Genomic DNA, 20,164 nt, shown 5'->3' on the forward strand with positions numbered 1-20,164 from the left:
AGCATACTGTCAGCAGGATAATCGATGCCATCCCATCCTTCATCACACTTATACATGATTTTCTGTGAAGCAGCTGAAATTCATCTCAGACTCACCCCACGAGGCTGACTGAGTGCAGGTTCCTCTGTACGCAGTGGAGTGGAACAGGCACTTCCATTGGGTGCTCGACCTGACTATGGCACAGCAGATCTCCAAACTTCCTGGGCTTTCATGTCCCCATTTTCTGCAGGGTTACCTGATTTTTTAAACTGTATTTCCCCATTTCCTTGCTGTGCAAGGAGTGGTGGAAATAAAAAGGAAACCTGCACCACAGCCAACAGGAGGAGGTCACCTCCCTGCTCACACTGTCCGGGTGGGACGATGTTGCATCAGCAGAACATCACTGCATTTGGGCCTCCATGGAAACCCCTCCAGAATCAGACCCAGAAGAACAGCAAACCAGACTGCCACACGTTATTGAAGGCTGGATTGTAACAAAGAGCCATTATGTATGCAGGTGTTAACACTGGTTTTGCTTAAATGGCAAGTACTGAACCTTTCATGCGTTTATAAGTTTACTGTTGTGTGACTTTATATGGATCACCATTCCCAATGCACCAAGTTCCCTTTCAGAGCTTCTTGAAGCTCTCATGGACACAACATTTTTCCTGTGTTTTTCCAACACCTGAGCCAGTGAGGAACGTGCTAACATGGACCTGTCAATGGGATGAGTGCCTGCACCCCTGCTGCGCCCAGACATTGCTCGGCCCTGCTCTGTGCAGATGTGTTCTCCACATCCTATGACCTTGGGGGTAACATGGGGACGATGGGACCCGTGTCTCCCAGTGGGATGTTGCAGAAATGAACTGAAGAGGTGACTGATCCCAGCACTGCTGTCACCCACAGAAGGGTGGGCAGGGGCACAGAAGCAATGAAGCTGTTAAGGGAATATCTGAGATCTTATAAAGGTGATGAATTCACTTCCCGCAGATAAAGACCAGAAGTTTTATGCCACCACTTACAAAACCATCAGCTCTTCTGAGTTGACGTTTCTGAGGAGATTTAGCCATTGCGTTTTGACAGCAGTGGCACAGAAGAGCAAAATAGTCAAGACAGATCTCGTTAGAGCCGGGCAGTAAATTACATGCTCTGCTCCATCCACTAAGAAATGTTTATCATCTGTTGCCAAAAACCACAGCACCCTGGTGTTTCCTTGGGCTTGCTTTCCATTTCTTCAGCCACTGAGGAGGCTGTTCCTCTTGGGAAGTCTCATTTAGAATAAACAGTTCTTTATGTTCATTATCATAATTCCCAGGGAACGAGCTGGAGGTAGCTAATTAGCAATTAAGCGTGACCGGCTGGGCAGCCCGGGAGCACCACGCAGGACCAGCTGATGTGCGAGCGCATCTTCCAATCTTCCAGCTGCAGTGAACCCATGACTCGTCCTGCGGCCTCGAGGACAACTGGGCTTTGAGCTGCGGAATTTCTTCTTCTTCTTCTTTTTTTCCTTTTTTTTTTTTTTTTCCTTTTCTTTTTTATTTTTGGTGAAAAACGTTTCACTGCGTGTGAGGGAAAAGCTAACAATAGTACTGTTTCAGGAACTGACCAATTGCAAGGGAAAAAGTAGGAAGAACCTGAGTCAAAGCGTTTCAGTTCCGCACTGAGGAGCAGTGTTCCTGCATCAGGAGAGACCAATCCCAAACCCCAAGCACAGGTGTTTGGGGGGCAGCCTAAACTATGTCCCTTGACTTTATTTTTCCATTTCATCCTCTGAGCCCTGCTAGGCACTCAGGGATGCTCGTGGCATCCTTAGCTGTGCAGACTCAGAGATTCAGATGATAACCACAGCGTGGCATAGTGGGGGTGCTGGACCTGCTGGCTCGGGTCCATCACTCAGCAACAAAGGGGAAAGCAGCAGAGATAAGGGACCCTCCTCAGAGTGGGCCTGGTTTAGATCTGAGCACAGCTAAACACTTCACACATTCAGGAGTTACTCCTGGACTTCCCCAGCAGCACAGATTTTTGGTTCAGTTTAATGCCTTCACCCTGGATTTAACTCAACTCCTTATAATAGGGGTTAATCTCCTCTCATTAACATGGCTTGTTAAAAGATCACAGCAATCCCTCTACGGATTTTAAATGCACAAGTTGAGACCATGCTGACCCGCTCAAGGCAGCGGCAGGTTGACAAAAATCACACTGCTGCTCCAGCCCTTCTGCAAGCGGGGTTTGGTTCTGCTGGGTGCACCACCTAAAATAGCTGCTCACTAGGATACGACTTGACTGCTGCCTGAGGTTTTGTGACAGGCTCAGCAATTGTCTCACTTTGGAAATTTCTAAGATTTCAAAGTCCCACATAGACAGTTTTCCAATTCCCACTGGCCTGCAGGAAATGCTTGTAACCCACGAGATTGAATCAAAACAGCATTTTTATCAAATCTTGTTCAAGTTATTTTTTCCATTACCGATCTCTCCCTGGATCGTTATTTACTTATACATTCTTTGCTACTTAGAAATGCAAGAGGAGAGAACAAATGCATCAGCCAGCAATGCACTGAGGATCATCTCTGGAAATGCTGATGGCTTCTCGCTCAGCAAGGAGAGGCTGATGTAGGAGTGTCTAATTCAGAAAGGCAAGCAAGAGAAGGGCATCACTTCACAGAAGAGCACAGAGGTGGCCAAAACCCTTATACAACACAGAGGCATCTACAGTGTGGTTCAAAACTAAACCATCGCTACATGCCAGACTGCACCATGTGCATGGTGCCCCAGAGATCTGCCTGTCCTGGATTCAGCAGGATGTTCTTAAAGAGGTGAGGAATTGCATCCAGAACCCTCTGTCCGCAGAGCTGGGGCTGGCTGACATGCACTGGACACAGAAGGAGTTTGGTAGCTGCACCAAGCGTTGTGCAAGGGATCACTTGATGCTCCCAGATCAGCCTGCCTGCATTCATCTCTGTGGGCCAGCAGGCAGAAAGAGGGTCTGGTGTGAGATCCCCGAAGGAAGGACTTGTGGAAAAAATAAAAAATAAAGGCAACGTACTATTTTCCTGCTCAACTGAAAGCAATGGAGCACAGTCAGGATGAGCTGAAAGGGCAGAACTTGGTCTGCACAGAGCTTCAGCATCTCTCTCCCACATGACTGCACAGGGCTCCTGAGGGTGCTGACCTACTTTCTGTTCCTGGTGCTCCCAGGTGACTTATAAATGGATGACAGTCTTGTAAACGTGGGACAGCACTGTGGCAGCCCTCATGGGGTGGCACTGCAGAGCTGCTCCCTTCTGCCATGACCATGACCATCACTACGACCATGACCCCAAACACCCAGATACATCAGTCTGCTAACATTTCATCCAGGCTTGTGTTAAGTCACCCAGCACCACACTACCTCAGCCCCTTAGAAACTGGTATCAGATGACTGCTGGTGGCCTAGAGCTATGTGATCCACTTTGATTTATCTCAAAGCCATTGCTGCAGATGGGACTGCCGAGCAAGAGCAGCTTGCTCCCTGTCTGCCCAGCTACCTGGGCTGGTTGGGAGGAAGATAAAGCAGCCCTCCAACTGTTATGACAAGAAGCCTTTTAGCAAAAAATGAAGCAGAGAGGCTCTGTTTACAAGAACTGCTTGTAAATGGAAACCAAAACCTGAATTTGAAAGGAAAACCACATGGCCATAATCTCTCTCCCATGAAAGGAGTAATAATTCCAATGTCACCCTGCAAGCTAAATGGTCTCCCCTATCCAAAAAGGATTACAACCACATTCCTGGGCCATACCTGACCTCCACAGTTTTCAGCAGTGGCTGGTGGGAGGGCCTCCCCCCTTGCTGCAGTACATTTCCCCGTCACAACTGAACTCAAGGTTATGGAACAGCTCAGTTTTCAGTTACAGAACAACCCAAACCATTATTTTCTGGAATTAAACCTTTCTGTGAGCATTTCCAGCAGGGGTGAATACAAACTCTTGGGCTGACTTCCTCCAAAAGCCCTCCCACCTCCAGGCATGGCACCTGTGGGCTGGAGAGTTTCAGAATCACCAGCAGTGGCAATGCAGCAGTGAGCAAGAAAGAAGCAGTACTTGCTTTGTTGGCACCATGTAATGCAAACGTGGAGAAAGACATAGCATCAAAAACTGCAACCAAAACCAGCAACCTGGTTTCCAAGTCTTTCTCAGCAGATCTGCCAAGGAGGGATCGGCGTGTAGCAACACAAGCCATTAAGTCACTGCCACAGGTAAATGCACAAGGAATTAGGCAGGCCCTTGCTCTCCTTGAGAAAACTCAGGGGACAGAGAGACACCCTTGTGCTCATGCACTGTGCAGTATGTGTGTTTTACATCATGCTCCCAGTGACTGCAATCCCCTTGGTACCAGAGGACAAAGCAGTGATGAAGACAGAGGCAGTGTTGCCTGCAGTGCATGCACTGAGACTGAGCAGCGTTCTGTGCAGCAAACACTCACATGAAGGTGCCTGAGAACCTGCTGCAACACGTGCTTCCCAACCTCACAGACCAGCCAGCTCACATCCCAAACTGCTGATGGTCTTCCCAACTGATTTCCAGCCTTCAGCTTGCACTGTAAATGCTGTAAATCCCAGGAAAAACAGATGCTTTTAGCAGCATCACACTCAGGAATCGAAACCAAGGAACAATCTTTCAAGTATCACCTAAATGCAAATCACCCAACCATCAGAGTTGTGCTGAAGTCCCTTTTTTTGGCGAGCAATGGTTATGCTCCAACACACTTCTGCTAATTTGATGGGGGTATGTGGCATCATTTCCCTCCACCATAAACATGGAAGTCAATTTTCAAGAGCTGAAATGTTGCCAGTGCTTCTTGGTCGCTGTGCTAACCACCATGATAGGCTGGCTGGTTGCAAAAGGGAGTTGCTTTCTTAGTCAATTATACCATTATTTCCAAAAAACATGTTTGAAATGACAAGAGAGAAATCTCCACGGGCCTCTCTTGAGCACGCTCCGCTCCACATAAATATTGGCGGTGGAGAGCCATGTAAAAATAGGCTGGACCCAAAAGACCAGGGGGGGTTGGACTGTGGGAGAACGCTGGCAAGCAGCACAGCCCCGCGATAACACGGCAGCCAAGGAAAACAACGCTGCAACAGGGCTGTCCTTCGTGAGATGGAAAAACAGATGAAAAATGCTAACCCCGCAGGTAGCAGCCTGGCCATGACCAGTGCATTTCTAATTCCAAGTGGATTTGTTGTTTCTCTTCTTTTAGAGCATCTCTAGATACTCTCGCATTGTGCAGGAGATGCACTGATAGCCACATCACCATGCTGTGCATGGGAGCTCCAAGCACTGTGCATGTCTGTGCGCATCAACAGAAGGTGAATGCGTGCTGCCACTCTCCTGTAAAGCACCAAAATCCATCCCACAAGTGTGCAGAGCTGCGCCCACTGGGAAATCACTGAGTTTGAACAAACCATTCTTCTTCTTCTTTTTTTCCCTTTAATTGAATAATCTCTGTTATATTTGTCGATTCCATTCTAGCTTTCTGCTGGAGATGAGTATTTTCGCATTTTTGGAAAACACATTTCAACTTTTTGCAATAAATTCTTGATCTGTGCAAGAACAAGATATAAAGGAATCATGGGAAGTGATCTTAGTGACGGGCTAAGAAAACACTTCAAGCTCACATGTCAGCTAAGGACAGATTCATGTGCAGCACGTCCTTGCCTGTGCTACAGAGTTTTTTGAAAGTATTACTGCTATGAGAGAGAAAGGAAATTCACTATCGTGCATACATCTCCAGCAATGTGCCTACATTTCCAAAAAGCATTTTATAGGATTCAGCTCGGAGATCAGAAACTGAAGCCAAGAGGAAAGATTATGGGATTAAAAACACCGCATGCAGGGCAAGAGACAAAGCACTCAGAATCAGGACGTGACCGGTGGGACGGGAAAGATGAATGAGTTGTCCCAGGGCTGCTTTCCAATGAATGGCTATTTCTTTTTGCATAGCTCCGTTTCTGTAGAGAGCTGGGTAGGCTGACTCTGGGTTGTCAGGGCTTTCGCACCACTGTGCGGGTCACCTCTGCTGATGCAGCTTGGTACGAGCGTGGCATGCGGGCTCTTCTTCAACACTGGTAAAAATGCACAGCTAACGGAGGTGATGGTGTTTAAATGTTGTGTTTTGCAGTTCATATTCCTGAAGACAATTTGCTCTACCACATGATGTTACTGTGCTCTCTGTATCTGTCGTAGCTTCCATGCAATTAAACAGGAGGCATTACTTTTGGAGCAACCAACTATTTTTCATTCCTGCTTTAAAAACTCAGTAGAATAAGCAGTGTGCCAAAATGAGTTTAAATAAGGCCTGCTTTGAAGTCTAGCAGCTTCCTCTGTGCTAGAATACTATTTAGTTTCATCATTTCTTCAAGCTTTGGCACAGCCAGAATGCCAGCCGTGCTATTGCATTTCTCTTTATTTTTCAACACACAATGCTAAGCAAACCCAGCAACCCTAATGAACCCTGTTTCTAATGCAAAACATGCTTTGTAGCACTTAAAAATCGATCAAGCTGCCAGAGATTGCTAAAATAAGAGGCATTTCCTACACGTGAAGGTGACGCCGGGGAGATGAGCAGACTCTTGGAATTTGCAGACTGGCTCCATTTGGTACACATTAAGTTCAGTTCTGGCAGTGAAAACACTAGGAAGGGGGTAAAAAAAAATTAGAAACATCTTATTGTCTGTGTTTACTAATGGCAGGGCCTGATCTTGTGACGAGCTCCGCTGCTGCAGGGTGCACGGAGCACTGACACCTCTGCTTTTGTGAGCTGGGCTTCCCCTTGGCCGCTGTACCAGCCAGGAGAGCTGCAGAGTGTGCTGAACTGTAGCAGTGCTCACCGCCTGCCCTGTGGAGGGATGGTGCTGCCGGCCACAGCTGCACCCTGTCTGCAGACAGTGATAAAGAGGGAGTCGTGTTTTTAATACCAGAAGGCGAGAAGACCTCATATCAGCAAGGACACGAGAAAGAGAACTGCATAACAGCTCCCTCCCCGGCATTCCTCACCAGCCACGATTAACGAGCACCAACCACCAGCCAAAATGAAGCACGACATTGCTGTGAAGGCATGCATTTGTGCAGTGCTGGAGGCTCCACGCCATGTGCAACAGGACACACGTCCTTCCCATCACAGCCAGGCTGCCTCCTTCTACTCAGTTTAGGTCATGACTGTGGAATTGCAAGATGGAAGCCATCTGCCTTCTGACTTTTTTGCTATTTCATAGAATGAAAGCATTGCTTGAATTGGAGGGGGCTGTTAAAGGTTGTCTAGTCCAACTTTCCTGCAGTGAGCAGGGACATGTACAACTCCATCAGGGGCTCAGAGCTCCTCCACCCAGACCCTGAGTGTCTCCATGCATGGGGCATCCATAGCCTCTCTGGGCAGCCTGATTCAGTGCCTCACCATTCATATAATAAAAAACTTCTTCCTTATATCTGCTCTAAATCTTCCCTCTTTCAGTTTGAAGCAATTTCCCCCTGTCTTATCACAACAGACTCTGATGGAGAGCCTGGAGCCTCATCCCCGGAGGTGCTCAAGGTTGGGCTGGATGGGCCCCTGGGCAGCCTGAGCTGGTGGTGGCAACCAGCCCACAGCAGGGGGTGGGGCTGGATGGGCTTTAAGTCCCCTCCAACCTAAGCCATTCTGTGACTCTATGATAGTTAGGAGACCGGGTGCACCACGTAGCTTCAGGGAGGTGCACTGGTCCGAGGCATAGTCATGCTGCTGTGGATGGAATCACAAGGTGAGAGTCTGCCTCTTTTTGCTTTTACATATATCCTAAGATATGTTTTGGTTGACTTTAGTAGAGCTATAGGAGGAAGTAAGCTACTAGCCGTGGCAGAAAGAGATGAAAGAATCCAGATCTAAGGGTCGTTCAGGTTGGAAGGGAGCTTTTGAGGTCCAGTCCAGGTTCAAAGCAGGGACAACTATGAGATCCAACCATATTTCTGAGGGATTTACCCAGGCTGGTTTTGAGAACCTCCAAGGTTCTCACTCAGAGAAGAGATTGTCCAATATCTGATCAAACCATGAGCTGCAGTGGTTTGGACTGCTACACTGCATCCTACTGCTGATCTAATGAGATCACAGTTGGGCTTGTCAGTTTCTTTATTCATCATTAAGCTATATAGCCCTTTTCTAATATTCAGATTCTGTGCTTGATTGCCCAGGGATTTATGGGTTTATTAGTGCTGTGAGTCACTGCCCTCTGTTTGGAGAGCAAACGTGCGCTGTCCTGCTGCCTGTTCCCAGTTGGCCATGGTTAACTGAAGGAGGTGATGGGATGGGTGGTGGCTGAGTTCACCAACAGCTAGCAGCTGAACCATTTAACACTTTTTAATGAAAATGTGTTTACAGAGCTACTTAATGTCAGGTCTTAAATGGAGCACATGGTATCTGTCCCAGTTACCACCCTGGGGTGGTCTCAATTATTTTCCATGTGAATTAATCATTACTAAATTGTCTCTTCATAACTGAGATCATAGAGATGGAAATATGTTTTCAGCGCTGTACATTTATCTCGTTGATGTTCTAAGGACCAGGATTTTTGATGGTTTCCTGTTGTCGCCTTCCCATGTTTGAAAAGCAAGCCATAAGAGAAATGGGTGACTGTGGTGTGTAAGTGAAGCACTGATGGGATAAAAGTTCTGCCACGGAGGCAGAATTCCTATTTATGTTGTATGTAAAGGCAAATGATAGCAAATGAACTTGCCAAACTGGTGATGGAGAACACAGGGATGTTTCTTCTGCTGAAATCAATACATGAGATTCTGGCTAAATTATGAGCACTATCAGTTGTTTCTACAGAACAGATACTTTATTTGGGTTCTTCTTGGACATAGAATGCAACACATCTGTTTTAATCCGGCATTCGCTCAGAAGTTTATCTCATAACCATTGCCACCGAAGTTATCTGAGCTACTGGGCAGTGCTGAGCACTGCGATCCTGTCTGTGCTTTGGTGGTGCATTCTTGGTGCTTTGGGGAATAAGGCATATGCTCATCCCGGCAAGAGCAAATGCAGGCGATTTGGGATTGGTTGTGCACCAAAATTCAGGAGTAGAGGCAGTGATGTACAAGAGTTCACACACCCATGTGGTGGAGATAACAATCCTATGAGAATGTTTTCTCCTTGTCTGGAACTCCTTGGTAAAGAAAATTTGAAAGCTCCTCAAAATGAGTTGTGCTTCCTTCTGAAGGATGTGTCATCAAAACTGACACAGTCATAGAAAACATTTAGATGATGATTAATCAGCATTTCCTGGTACCAGGGAATTACCACATTCAGTCACATTCAGTTCAAGCAGCGGAGGAGTGGTGCTGGTGAAAGGAAGATGGTATGCAAGATGGTGTGAGAGGGCGGTTTGGACCAAAGCACGCCAGACAGCATCACTGTGCAGTGCCTGGGGCAGGAGCCGTGCTGGTGGCTATGAATGTCCCATGTGCAACTGTCCCCGTCTCAGCACCAACAAAGCACCATTGTTCTGCATAATGAAAGGAAAAGTAAATAGAATAACTCCAGTTGTAGCTATTTTAAAACGCTCAATCTGTGGAATGCTGCTTTTTAAAAATATTCTGGCTTGTTTTTCCCCTCCGTGTGGACTGACTCTGGCACGTATATAGTCAGTGCTGAACAGTCAAAAATACGGTATTTACAGTATAGGAGGAATAAGGGTAAGCCTTGCCCTGCTGCAGTTGCAGTGATAGCAATGGAATTATGTTAAGCATAGCTGTGGAATTCAGCTTTTTGTTTTAACTGATGCACAGGCAATGAGGAATTCATCAGTCCCTGCACATCTTGCTGGGCTGTGGACTTGCAGAGAATGCTTAGATGCTTTTTTCAACCCCTTTTTGGTGATACTACAGGCTCAAAAGCAGCTGCAGATCTGATGCCCATGTCAAGAGTTCTTCAGGTGAGATAAGGAGAGATGTTAAAAATGCACCCAGACTTCTCTAAAAACAAAACAAAACAACAACAACAACAACAACAACAAAATGAACATATGCAGCATCATAGAATTGGAAGGAACCCATAAAGGACATCTGGCTCAGCTCCCTGCAATGAATGGGCACATCTGCAGCTCCATCAGGTGCTCAAAGCCACTCCAGCCTGACCTTGAGTGTCTCCAGGGATGGGGCACTGACCACCTCTCTGGGCAACCTGCTGACCCATCTCTCAGCATGATTAACCTATATCATAGTTCTTAGTCTCAGGTGTGCACAAAACAGTACGTAGCTGACAGCTACTGCAGGATGAGAAGGCAGCATTTTTTTGCAACCTCTGACATGGCTGGAAAACTGTGAGTGTTCACCAGAAGTCCAATCCTTTTTTATTTACTATTTTTACTCCGTTATTTATAAAACATCACAGCAACATAAATATCCTACATGAACAACTCACTGCATCCTGTTTAAAATAGTTGTTTTATTGCGTTCAGGCCATATTTCCTGGACACTTAAAAACCCAATTTGCTGGCCAACGCTCCCTAGTGCTTGTAGGAAGATTTATACCAGTGAATGCATATCTGTTAAGTGCTTCTAGTGCTCAATGGCAAAGTATTTTTGCTCGGAATTTCCACTGGAATGCTGCTCTATGGGACTTCTGATTGACTTCGTTGGGTTTTGCCAAATTGTATTATCATGAATGGTGCAAGAAAGCTGCCCCTGAGTGTGAGATACTAAGAGGGTTTCCAAAGAGCCTTTCTGCTCGCTGCTTGCCTACCTCTTGGAAACAAGCAAGGGAACATTTTTTCTGTGGGGGAAAAGGAACAGAGTGTTTTCAGAGACATATCATAATTTGTCCCCTATGGGTTCATTGAAGAATACTCTTTGTAGAGTAATGATTTTTCATTAGGATAAGAGAGCCTGTACGATTTTAGATGTTGTGCGGGTTCTGGAACAATCCCAGATAGTGAACAAACTTTCTTTTCTCTTTGTGGTAAAAGCTTATTATTCACAGCAAAGAATTCAGCCCGACAAGAAACTCAGATCTGGCTTCCATTTTAGCAGTCCTCCTCCGCTCTCCTCTCCCCTGGCAGACTTTTGCAGACTTTTGTGTTTGTTGCAAAGGTTTTCATTTTACCACAAGCATAATTCCAAGATGCAATAACATTGTTCCCTTTATTAGGTTATTCAGTTGTTGCTTAGCTGGTAAGGCAGCTGGCTCCCTTGTCTGTGCTATGACTCAGCTCAGAGGAATGCCCACGTTTTGCTTCACCCATCACAGGCAGAAGCTTTCCAGCCTGGCCAGGGCATCGCAAAGCAGTTTTACCCTGCTGGGACCTGAGGTTCACTTCATTTCCTGGATAAAGGACATCCAAAGGAAATACCGCCAGGGCTGGAGCCTGATCCATTCCATCAACAATTTAAGGTCTTTGACATGTCCTCAACATCCTTCTATCTAAACTGGAAAGACATGGGTTTGATGAATGGGCTGTTCAGTGTATGAGGAACTGGTTGTGAGTTCATGCCCAGAGAGTGGTGGTCAAGGGCTCAATGTCTGCATGGAGATCAGTGACAAGTGCTGTCCCTCAGTGATCAGTTCTGGGACTGACGCTCTTTAATGTCATCGTCAGTGACACAGACAGAGGGATGGAGTGCACCCTCAGCAGTGTGGGATGACACCCAGCTGTGTGGTGCAGCCGACACACCCGAGGGACGGGATGCCATCCAGAGAGACCTGGACAGGCTGAGCAGTGCGCCCAGGTGAGCCTCCTGAGGTTGAACAGATCCAAGTGCAAGGTGTTGCACCTGGGTCGTGGCAACCCCCACTGGCAGTACGAGCCGGGGGATGTAGGGATAGAGCACAGCCCTGCCGGAAAGGCCCTGGGGGTGCTGGTGGATGGCAGCTGGGCGTGAGCCAGCAGTGTGCCCTGCGGCCCAGCCAGCCAGCCGGATCCTGGGCTGCATCCAAAGCATTTGCAGGGAGGGGATCCTGCCCCTCTGCTCTGCGCTGGGACACCTCACCTGGAGCACCGCGTCCACAGGTGGAGTGCTCAGCACAGGAGAGACGGGGACCTGTTGGAGTGCGTCCAGAGGAGGGCCACAGAAATGATCAGGGATGGAGCAGCTCCCTATGAGGACAGGCTGAGAGAGCTGGGCTGTGCAGCCTGGAGAGGAGAAGGCTGCGGGAGACCTGAGAGCGGCCTGTTGTATCTAAAGGGGGGCTGTAAGAAAGACAGGGACAGACTCTTCAGCAGTAGCTGTGGTGATAGGACAAGGAGAAATGGCTTCAAACTGAAAGAGGGGAGATTTATACTGAATATAAGGAAGAAGTTTTTTATGATCTGGAAGCACCAGAACAGGTTTCCCAGAGAGGTGGTAGATGGATGCACCATCCCTGGAGGCACCCAAGGTCAGGCTGGAGAGGCTCTGAGCACCTGATGGAGCAGTGGGTGTCCCTGTTCACTGCAGGGGCGTTGGATCAGGTGATCTTAAAGGGTCACTTCCAACTTAAATGATTCTGTTATTCTATGATTATATCATGTTAGCCTATGGCATCAGAGGCAGATATTGGTCATATGGCAATAGAAGTTGAACTTTCCCACAATATCCTATTATGTTTTGTTGCCATGCTACAGATAGCAGCAGAAGGACAGTCTGTCAAGATGGCATCTGACAAGGAAGTGCATACAAAGGAAAGAAAAAATGGCACCCATTGACATTCATTGATGCTTGCCGAACAGTTACGGAGACCAAAGAGAGGATGTCCACACAGTGAGGTGATGGGTGGTGCATTTCAGCAGTAGCAATGCTGACGTGAGAGACAAGCCATTTCCTAAACAGCCACGCACAGTTGTCACACCATGAAATGAAGAGCATCTCAATCAGCTCATCCCCATGAACTAGCTAATGGTGGTGACAACGCTGAAAAATAGCGCTTCATGGATGAGAATTTGCTCTATCAAATGGTGTTCTTGTGCTCTTTGTATCTGTTGTATTTTCCATGGAAATAAACAGCAGGCACTACTTTTGGAGTGACCTACATACACTGTGTGTCAAGCAAGGCGTCACATGGTGCTGCCTTTTGCTTGCACCCCGGCACACAGATATCTGGGCACATGGGCTGGGGTTCAGCTCTGCATGTTAACTAATGCAACAGTCCTCCTGCAGGGCTGGGAGCACAAACAGTTGCCAGCCAGAGCTCACTTTTTTATTTCCTTGGCTTATGTAAGCACAGCCATGCACAGGTTGAGGAAGGAAGGAGGATCATCAGCTCCTTGCTCACAGGATTTTTTCCTGTTTTTGCTGACCTCTGTGTTCATAACCAAAAAGCAGCACAGCATCACTGCATTCCGACCAGTCATCTCCATTGTTGTTTTTTTTCTGATTTACAGCACTGAATCAGACGTGCCATCAGAACATCACTGTGTACGGTTCTGTGGAGGCAGTATTATTGTAGCTGTCAAGAATTAGACAGGTTTTAGAAGCTGGAACCAATTGCCAGTTTCAAAGAAAGAGGAACCTCTACATAAATGGCTCAGGATTTCCTGTTATTGCAGATTGATTTTTGTGATGCAAGGCAAGATTCATTTTTTTCCCCCAATAATTAAACACATGTGAAGTAGCATTCTTTCCAGTCCACAACAATGACTTTCCCGGAGATTGTTTTGACAGAGTTTTCAGCCGAAATATGTTTCATTAATACAAATAAGTTTGTTTCTCAAAGTCATGACTCTGCAGTGATATCATAGTGCACCAACCTACTTTTTGAGGAGAGATGTTATTTTAAGAACAGCAGTCCCAACAGAACTCCTTGAAGAAGTCGATATTAATCCATTCCATTTGCTTGAATTTTTTGGGCTTGCTGACAAACACGAGCTTGGTGCAAAATGCTTCAGCAACAACAGCAACAAAAGAATATTCTGTAACACCAGTTTTAAAAGTATTTTGCTGTTCCATAGAAGAAAATGTAAACATGACTGCGATTCAAGTCCCCTGATGCTTTTTCTTATATGGCATTACTAAGGTAATCTTCTCAGCCAGTGAAATACAGCTGAAAAATTATTGTTTTTGATAGGAAAAATGTGGAATGCTTAATATTGCCTGGAAACAGACTATGGCACCAGTCCAAAGCCTGTTGACGTTAATGGGAATCCTTCCTTAGTATCTTAGTTAGCAGGAAATGCACTGCCAAGAAACTTGCTTTTTCCTTAGTATCGTGATCTAATCACTAGAGATAACACAACAGTTTCAATATGGAACTGAAATACTAGCAGGAGAAGCACAAATCATAAGCGTGTTGTTGAGCAATTCCAGAGAGGCCGTGAATGTTAACTGGCCGTGCACCCACATGTCCAAGGGAATGCACTTCGTTGGTCTTCATCCTGGGAGCACTGACTGTGCACAATAAGTAGGGGGCATCAGATAACTAAAGCCTGAAATAAGCTCTTTGTATCTTCACTATTGCTTTTCACTAGAAGTGGGATGACCTATTTCTTATTGCCTCCTCTGAAGCAATTCCTTTTCCCCCGTGGTGGCTTTGGGTAAAGACCCAACCCCGTGTTCACCTTGACTAAGCCCTCACACCCCTTGCCCTCCCATTCTCTGTTGCTTTTTGTGCCGGATGAATGAACGCCCGCTCAAGTGTTGCTGTGCACGGCAGTTTAAAAGGACTGGTTTGTTCAGATCTCACAGCCGTCCGCAGGGGAATTCCTCACAAAAGCAGATCTTCCCTTAGGGATTACTGTGCTACCTTTGAAGACTGCTTGCCAGCGCTGCTGCTTTTTATTTGAAGAGGTATTCCAGCCTTCTGAAACGGCGGTGCATGTAATGCCTTACAGACAGATTCCTTAAAACAGCTCTACAGACCAAGTATCTGGATATTGGTTTATGAATATCTAGCTTCCTCCCCCTCAGACAGCCTTGTCCTTTGCAAAGACATGGCCTAGAGGGCACGGTGATGATGGGTTGATGATTGGACTAGATGATTTTACAGGTCTTTCCCAACCTCAGTGATTCTGTGATTCTACGAACCCCACTGAAAACAAAGGTGATTACATTGCCTTAAGCATCCCACTCCAGATAAGGCCGCTACCAGCCCACGTTGTGCTGACTAACACACCCAATAACACCCTAAATCCTACGCATTCAAAGTACCCTAAATCCAACAGATTCAATAACATCCTCAATCCAACAGATTCAACAGGTCCCTAAATCCAACACATTCAGTAACAGCCTCAATCCAACACATTCAGTAGTGCCCTAAATCCTGCAGTGCTCCCTCCTTCATGTCCTTTCCTTCCCAGGGTGTGTTTAGATGTCTGACTTTGGGATCTGGACAGCATTAGGTGGCTGGATGCCTTGAAGTCAGCCCCTGCAATACCCAAATCCCTTTGGACTTAGCCCAGAGCAACAGCCTGATGACATCCAGTGGCTGCAGCTATGCCATGGAGGATCCAGGTTCTCCAGATGCAGCTGAAAGAACCACTTCTGAACCAAAACGGCCTTCTCCTTCCTAAGGATTCACACAGTGCTTTCCAGAGCACAGGAACAGATGCATCCCATCTTCTAGACATCGAGCACGCACTCGTCTTTCTGGCTCCAAACAGGGATTTAGGAGTGCTGAGGAGTTCCAAAAACTGAAACGCAACGTTTGAATGCTATAAAGCTCCCAAGTTGGCTGCTTTAAGCTCAAGAGCAGATAGCTGGGGGCCAGTACAGCACAAGTGGGGCAGCACATGGCACATCCTCAGCGTGCAGTCAGCGCGGGCAGCCCAAACCCCTCTTTGCCAAATCTTCACGTGTTGGATAAATGCTCTCCACAGTACACATTGCACTGTCCTCCAGAAAAAGAGAGGGGATGGAAAAGACAAGAGAGAAAATAGGCAGGGAACCCGCTTCTGAATGATGGATTGGATTGAGCATAACAGCTCAGTACTTATTTTTAAACCAGGGAGGTTAAGAAATAGTTCCAGGCATGTGCTGTGAAACAGCATACAAATGTTTTTCTCTATTTTTTTTCCCCCTGTAGCTGGGATAATGAAAAAGCTGCACAGAACAGCTATAAGTAGACCACTGCTCATTAATCATTTGTCTAATCCATGCTCAAGTTGTCCTAACTTCATTTTTAGAAACTCACCAGCTAAACCAGGACATCGTTCTGAGGCCAAACTGGAAGGGATCGGAGGAGCTCTCCCATGAGGTGATCTCATAGAGAAAGAGCGCTTCGTCCCATGCGCGGAGCCATTACCCAAATATCGCCAGGATGAAGTTCTGGTTCACATTATTTATGCATGCTGAACCGGGCAGGCAGATGGGGATGGGCACAGGTTTGCAGTGCTTGGTGTGAACTGGGGGCAGCGCACCACGAGGCATAAACTAAGGATTTATAACGTGATGTTACGCTAAGGGGTGAGAAATTAAAAACAACTGAGGAAGAGACATACCGAATAGAAAAACTGGCAGCTTCCCACGTGAAGGAAGAGAAATAGTAGGACAGAGAGCTGCCTGAGCTGTTAACAGAAATCAATGCCTGTGAATTATCAGCTGCAGAAGGTGGCAGGACCCTTGGCTGACAAAGCATCTGGAAAGCCATGCTCACAAAAATCCGAGAGACACCAGAACGCCAACAGACATCCCTGGGAAACACGCTGGGAAGAAATGCAGCACATCCCAGAAGGAGCTTCTACACATTCATAAATTCTAATTCGGTGTAAAACATCCAGGAAAGAGACCTCAGAGATGTGAGGAATCCAGTGAAAACATCTGCTTAGTGCACAGGAAGATGGGTTACGCAGCCAAGAAAATATTAAGCTGCTTCAAGAAAGATAAAGCAGCAGTATTACTGTTCCAGCAACAGGCTCAAACTTCTAGAAATCATAGAAGCTAATTCTTGTTTAGGAAGGACTCTGTTCAGCTGCATATACTGAGACTTGCCCCTGAGCTGTTTGGAAATCCTGGTCTGCTGAGGGATATATGTCTGCTGAGGTGTTAAGAGAGAACGGGCACACAGATGATAGATCGAGACTTGCCATGTAGGTACACACCTTCTGTCAGTGGCACTGCTGAGAACTGGAATTGGAGTAACCACATACTGGAAAGGCCAGTAATGGATGTTAGTTGAACTTTAGAAGTGCTTGACTTATGTCAAGAACTGCAAACATTGGCATTTTATGTCTCTGACATCAGATGTGCAGAAGGAAGTGGCAGTCTGTAAGAGCAGAACCGGTTTAAGGGACAAAGCAAAAACAGCCGATGAAGGAGCGCTGGTGCAGCCAGTAGGTATCCACCATCTTCGAAACACCCCGCCTGGCAACTCAGCACCTATGCTGACAGTGGGAAAACACCTGTGTGCAGCAGCTGCTGAACTCGCTAGCATCCAGCCTATGTCTGTTCTCATTACTGCCCCCAGGACATCCCAGAAAGCACAGGAACCAGCCCATTTCTGAGCCTTCCCACATTTCGTAATCAGATGGCCCTCGAGGTTTACAGCTACTCAAGCTATCCGAGGAGTCATGCGCCAGCAGCTTGGTTAAAAAGCAGCTGCTCACATGCTTCCCAGGCTTTACCTTTGCTTTCCAGGAACAGCCTCTCCATTAGCACTTGGTGAAAACTGTAATTTATGTCCCGGTTGCACGCCACATCACACAGAGATAAGGAGCCTTCATTTCACCAGCTCTCCTGTTCCCACAGTTTATCAGCAAATCCCATGATCCCCATCCTGTTTAACGTGACTGTTATGATCCCCATCCTGTTAACGTGAACTCACGTTAGGCAATGCCTGCAGTGCAGCCCACATCTCTAGGGTGGGCACAGCACCCGTGGGCTTTTCCCATCTCTTCAAGCTGGAAAATCTCAGCAGTGGGCAGCAAAGGAGGCTTCATGGTGCTCCAGCAGCAGTTAGCTATAGCTGTGCTTGCAGAAACGGCCCAATCCTGGAGATGTAGAGCCACCTTGCAAGCTCTGTCACCATTCTTCCCTGCTTCTACACATGGGCAATCTCCAGAGCAGAAGTGAATTCCTCAATAGTCTCTTCCTAATTGATTACAAAGAAAGAACTCCTTTTGCTTAATGGAAAATATATTTTAAGAGATGTTTAGCCCTGAAATTAGATTTAAGCCGTATGTGGAATTAGAAGCAATATGAGAGATTAGGAGCAGAACTTTAAAAGAGGAACATTTGTGATGGAATAACTCTTACAAAATGGATGTCCGTGAAACATGCCAGAGATTGCAAAGCTGACATCCTTGAAAATGCCACACAGTGTTACACAGCAGGCCCACTATAAGAAGCAGGGAGCAACAGATTAAGCTAATAAGCTTAATGTGATATATAAAAATAACGGCTATTTGAAATGTGTGGGTCAATGTCAAGGCATGGTAAAGCTGTCGTCTATTTAAAAGGGACAAATTCACAGAAGAGAAATTCTGTGCAGTTATTGAATAGATAGAAATTAGAACATGGTCAGTGAGTCCCTGAGTTGAGAACAGTTGGAAAGTGGAGAAAAGCAGCAGTAAAGTATTGAGTGCTGAGTATTGAGTACAGATTGCTGAGTACTGAGCACTGAGCATATAGTAACCGAGTGTTGACTACTGAATATTGAGTGTTGGCTACTGAGTATTAAGGGTTGAATATTGCGTGTTGAGTGTTTTGTATTGAGTACTGAGTGTTGAGTATTGACGTTGGGCACTCATGAAGATGAGTTACCGGGACAGGTGAATTGCCAGCATTGCTCAGCCTAATGATCCTGGCGTTTTTTTGGTGGTGTTTTAGGCATTGCAGGGTTGTGTAGAGTATCTGCATAGTGACAGAAGCACCACTGGGGAAAAGAATAGAAATTCCATGATGCAGAAAAGAAACGTCCATAATAAGATGTCAGGAGACTCGCAGGCAACTGACTGATGCTGTTTGCTTTTCTGGACAGATGCTGCCATGGAGCAACTTGCCTCCTTATTGCCACCACGCCAACCTGACCGGAATTAGGAGCATGTCCCCAACACATGACACATGGTATATCAGTGATCACTGAGCTATGAACATTTGGCAAAACCAACAAAAATGCGCTTAGCCAAAAAGAGGTCAACAGTGCAAAAGCTCACTAAGCTATGAGGTAGAGCTCTTAGTTGTGTAATGTGAGATAGCTTAATGTTGTTTTAATCTTAGAATAACAGAGTATCTAAGGTCTTCCATTTCTCCTGCACCACAGGGAGCACAGGGTGGCTATTTGAGCTGCGAGTTAAAATGGGGGGGATAGGTGACAAGCAACAGTTTGGACAAATCCGAGATTAAAGGTTGCCTTTCCTTCCCTCCCCAGCAGAATATGATATTTTGACAGCTGAATGTGCCTTGCTCTCCTGAGAGATGCAAAGATACAGACTGAGATCTGACATCACCAATTGCATCAACAAGCAGCAGCAAACAGCTGCACACACAGTGCTGCAGCAGCCACAACCCCACTGCTCCTGTACTACTGATAATGGTGAAGCTCTTGAAGTACAGGTTACAATCTGTACAATACCAGAGTGGAAGATGAGGCTGCAGATTTTGGCCTATTCGGAGATTCCGTTCCTGATAGTGTCTCCCTCTTTCCCTCTTTCCCTCCCTCCCTCCCTCCTTTCTCTCCCAAGGCATTGCAGTTTTCTTATTATTTCTCCAAAAGTTTAACCCAGGCTCCATCCCCACAGGATTCTCCCACAGCACAGCCCTCGGCTTGCCAGCGGCCCCATGGAGACAGCTGTTCTGAGACTGGGAGGGGAGCAGAAATCCGCTCCCCTGGAGAAGGGGAGGAACGTGAAGATAACACCAGAGGAGGATACAAACAATGGACACCCAGAGGACTCGCGCTCACAGAGGGAAATGTCCTTATACAATAGAAAAATGCACAATGCACATTCAAATGCCCACCCAGGTTTGACAACACTATGGACTGTCTCCTGCTCTTTATTCTCCAGAGTCAAGAACAAAACAAAGGCCTATTTTTTTAAGATTAAGACCAGAGACAGTGGGATTATAGGAGAGATTTGACGAAATGTATAATGGAGGGACTCAGCATGCATAGGGGTCTGGAGGAATGCCAAAGGCTCAGGTCACAAAAACTGCGCTGTTTCTTCTTCTGCTCCTTTCTAAGTCTTCATAAATAAGCACTGTCAGGCACAAGTAATTGTTCTTCTTCTTTTTTCTTTTTCTTTAGGATACAACAGCCATGCTTTAAACTTGGGAAG

At 46.4% G+C, this 20,164-nt stretch overlaps 1 protein-coding gene and 1 long non-coding RNA gene across 3 annotated transcripts in view; one reads left to right on the forward strand and one right to left on the reverse strand.

Moving 5' to 3' along the window:
- CCBE1 (collagen and calcium binding EGF domains 1) overlaps positions 1-20,164 on the reverse strand; it is an 88,935-nt gene that overhangs the window by 37,474 nt on the left and 31,297 nt on the right. The gene's annotated exons all lie outside the window — the stretch shown is intronic.
- Positions 7,652-20,096, forward strand: LOC124417498. The gene is made up of 3 exons (XR_006932341.1): positions 7,652-7,747; positions 18,868-19,053; positions 19,628-20,096. It is a non-coding gene; the product is annotated as an uncharacterized LOC124417498 (long non-coding RNA).

The sequence above is a fragment of the Gallus gallus genome, chromosome Z, assembly GCF_016699485.2.
Source record: "Gallus gallus isolate bGalGal1 chromosome Z, bGalGal1.mat.broiler.GRCg7b, whole genome shotgun sequence".
NCBI classification, from domain to species: domain Eukaryota; kingdom Metazoa; phylum Chordata; class Aves; order Galliformes; family Phasianidae; genus Gallus; species Gallus gallus.